Raw genomic sequence first — 4,032 nt, 5'->3', positions numbered from 1 at the left:
ATTTCATTATTTTACTGGTATCACAAGACCATAACTTTTAGACATTCAGATGAGATTAAGAGAGGAGGAGATGGAAGCAGGCTTTTAAAATCTTTGATTACCTCAGAAAACATATTTGCTTACTTTACCAGGAAGCTGGTGTTTTCTTTTGTTTTGTTTTCTACTGATGCCAAGAGGGGATTAATGAGTAGCCGCTGGGTTTGCCAGCTTTCTTTTGATTTCAGTTTATGTAATTAGGCAGTTCCCAGAATGACTTGAGGTTCTCACTCTGTGTCAAAACACACTTCTCAGATGTGTTAGGTGTGGAGGTCAGAAACAGCCAACTCACCGAATGGAGGGAAGGGGAGTGAAACATGTATGTTGCTTTAAAACATTCCTGACAATGTAGAAAGGGATGATTATGTTTCATGGCATGCAGGTTAAAACTAAATTTTAAAATGGGCTCAAGTTAGCCCTGGCCAGAGTGGCTCAGTTGGTTGGAGCATTGTCCCGTACACCAAAAGGACACAGTTTTGATTCCCAGTTAGGACACATATCCAGTTTGTGGGTTCATTCCGCAGTGGGGGAATGTGCAGGAGATAACCGATCAATGTTTCACTCTCACATGTATATTTCTTTCTTTCTCTCTCTCTCTCTCTCCCTCCCTCCCTTCCTCCCTCCCTCCCTCCTCCCTTGCCCTCTTCCTTCCTCTCTAATTTAAATTTTTTTAAATGGGCTCAAGCTAAAATAGCTCAAAACGAGGTTACAAAGAGAAGTAACACAGGGAAATCAACTCTGGTTTACTGTTGAATTTCCAGCATCTAAGAGCAAACATGTCAAACTCATGGCCTGCGGGCCACATGCCTTATTTATTTGGCCCATGTTCGCCTTGGAGTTTGACATGCTTGATCTAGAGCCTTTTCCATGGTGAGTATTCAATCACTCATGCATTTCTACAAAGATATACTAAGAGCCCCCTCTGTGCTAGTTTTGGTTGCTGGAGAGTCAGTAAGGATCTGCACCTCCTGAGGCTCATAGGGAGTGAGCAAATTTTATCAAGTGCCTCTCTAGGTACGGAGTTCAGAGCCAGTGATGATGGGGGAAGAATAAGATGTGCCCTGAAGGAACTGAGCAACTCACGGGAAGTGAGGAAATCTGCCCACAAAACAAAAGTGCTGTTCAGAGCTGTAATTGAGTCATGGGTGCTGACACAGACAGACCCCATGGGGGTGAAAAGTCCGAGTGGGCACCATCTCCGTCTCTGGATTCCGCAGGCAGGAGGCTCACTGCAGTGGCTGGCTTGGCTTTAACTGTAAGCAGTGAGAACTTGCAGATACAAATATCAGAAAGCCCTTTGGTTCATGCTCTCTCTTACAGTTAGTTCCCTAACTTTATTTATTCTTCTACCCACACAATGCTTGTTTTTAAAGGAAATTATGGCAGTTTTTCTTTTGGGTTAGGCTAATTCCCTTTAAAAAAAAAAAAGAATAACCCACAGTTCCTGCCTTCATTAAGAATACAGAGTACCGGGGGAGAAATACATAAATCAGTTAAACAAATAAAACTTCCACTGTGCTGAATGCTGCAATGAGAACATAGCGCACATTAGGGGGAGAAATCAGGGACAGCTTCCTAGAAGGAAAGATGGCTGCACTTAAATCTGGAGGATAAGGAGAGATTGACCAGGTGAAGAGAGAGGGGGAAGCATTCCAAGCAGAGGGAACAGCATGAGCAAAGGCCCTGTGGCAGGAGGGAGTTTGCTACTGGGGCAGAGGGAACAAGAGACAGCTGGAAGTGATATGACTCAGGAGGTAGGTAGGATCAGACCATATGGGATGCATAGCATATTAAGGAGCTTTCTATTCATCCCAACGTAATTCCAATATAATTATTTAAAATAATTAATCAGGAGAATGAGAGGAGGAAGGGGGAAGGTTTACAATTAGCATTTCATTTCAGCAGTATACTCTGTAGTGTGATCCGCATTAGCTGGGGGGACTGGAGTCAATGTAGAGAGCATTAGTAAAAAGGCACTTGCAAGAATCTAGACAGCCCTAACTGGTTTGGCTCAGTGGATAGAGCGTCGGCCTGTGGACTCAAAGGTCCCAGGTTCGATTCCAGTCAAGGGCATGTACCTTGGTTGAGGACACATCCCCAGTGGGAGGTGTGCAGGAGGCAGCTGATCAATGTTTCTCTCTCATTGATGTTTCTAACTCTCTCTCTCTCTCTCTCTCTCTCTCTCTCTCTCTCTCTCTCTCTCCCTTCCTCTCTGTAAAAAATCAATAAAATAATTTAAAAAAAAAGAATCTAGACAAAGGATGCTAATTACTTGGGCCATAATGGTGGCCATGAGGGTGGTGGAGATGGGCAGAAGTAGACAAATATGACGAGTTCAAAACAATAAGTACAAAGATACAATAGGTAAATGCAACAGGGCTTGGTGATGGATGTGAGGGATGAGGGAGAGGGAGGTATTAAGAATGAATTTCTGGTTTCTGACTTTCACAACTGGCTGAGGGGTGAAGCTCTGCCCTGAGACAGGCACCCCGGATGAGGACCATTTTGCTGGAGGAAGATTATGAAGTCAGTTTTGAACGTGTTGAGTGCCTTTGAGGCACCTAGAGGGAGTAGCAGAAATGCAGTTGGTTCAATGGGTCTGTAGCTTGGAGGAGAGGTCTAGGATGGAGGCAGACCTTTGTGAGTTCTCTCTAAGTCAAGGTGCATTGGACACTGTGGGTGTGGATGACATCACATAGTGAGTTACAGAGTGAGCAAAGGGGAGGGTCTAGAACCCAGTCCCGTGGGAATCCAATACCTAATGCTGAGAGAGGAGAAGCCTAAGAGGAAGCAGAAAAAACCCTGCCAGAAATACAGGGGAAAACAGCCTGAAAGCCAAGGGAACAAGTGTTTGTTGGAAGAGACAGTAATCAGGGAGAAACGCTGGTGAAAGGACAGGAAAAATGAAGACTTGATAATGATAATAATAATAACAGCTATAATACCTTCAGAAACAACAGCACTCGACAATCTTCGTGGAGCACCAATTATGAGCCAGGCATTTTAACCTATAATTTAATCCTCATAAGAAGTCTGTAAGGCAGGTCCTATTCTCCTCTTCATTTTTACAGAGGAGAACACTGAGCACAGAGAGAGGAAGTCATTAGCCTGCGGTCACTCCGCCAGTCAGTGATGAAATTGGGGTGGGAGCTCTTCCTCCCTCACAGCCCCTTTTCTTAAATGCTGTGTGTCCCAGTGTTGGGAGAAAAAAGGCAGCAAGGCAGGGTGCAGGGAGGGCAGGCTTTTCCTCTTTAAATATTTGGATTCTTTCAAACACAGCCCAGGAAATAGTTCATGGTCGCTACAGCCCGAGTCCAAGCTGGCGACCCTGGAATGGTGTTGCAGTGGCTGTTCGTGATGGCGTGGTTCAGCTACATCAGGGCTGTGCTTGCCATGTGAGGGGCTAGTGCAAGTGCTCCGGGGAAGTGGTTCTCAAAACTGGGGTCCCTGGGCCAGCAGCATCAACATCAACTGGGAACTAGGCGATGCAGGTTCTCAGGCTCCATCCCCGATCTTCTGAATCAGGAGTAGAACCAGGAATCCATGTTCTAACACACCTCTGTTTGATGCTGACGCACAAGTTTAAGAATCCTTGTTCTTGGGGATCCTTGAAAAGGAAAACTCCAATGACTTAGAATCCACATACTACCTCACAGATGCAGAACACCTTGGCAGAGGCCAGATGGAGGAGCCAGCGGTTCTCAGCCCTGGATGCTCATTGGAATCATGTGGGGAGCTTTGCAAACTACTGATGCCTGAGTCCTCCCCTCGACAGTCTGGTTTCATGGGGCTGGGGTTGTCCTGGGCATTTGGTTTTTGACATGAGGATTTGCATGGGGAATGGATGATTGAATGAATGGTCGGCAAGGCGGCCTCTGTACTTTGGAGTACAAAATTGTACTCTGGGGAGAAAGCGAGGCATGTCTTGAAGGGGAAGGGCAGGGCAAGTGGAACAGAAGCTAGACATTGAGCCCTTTGTGAATAGCAGTAAAGCCT

General features: G+C 45.7%; 1 protein-coding gene across 3 annotated transcripts in view; it reads left to right on the top strand.

Annotated features, from left to right (window-relative positions):
- Window positions 1–4,032, top strand: part of PRKCE (protein kinase C epsilon) — a 436,307-nt gene that overhangs the window by 359,286 nt on the left and 72,989 nt on the right. The window lies entirely within an intron of this gene.

The sequence above is a fragment of the Myotis lucifugus genome, unplaced genomic scaffold (genome assembly GCF_000147115.1).
Source record: "Myotis lucifugus unplaced genomic scaffold, Myoluc2.0 scaffold_6, whole genome shotgun sequence".
Classification (NCBI taxonomy): Eukaryota; Metazoa; Chordata; class Mammalia; order Chiroptera; family Vespertilionidae; genus Myotis; species Myotis lucifugus.
Note: the sequence above shows the minus strand (reverse complement) of the source record. Positions and strands in the feature narration are given on the sequence as shown.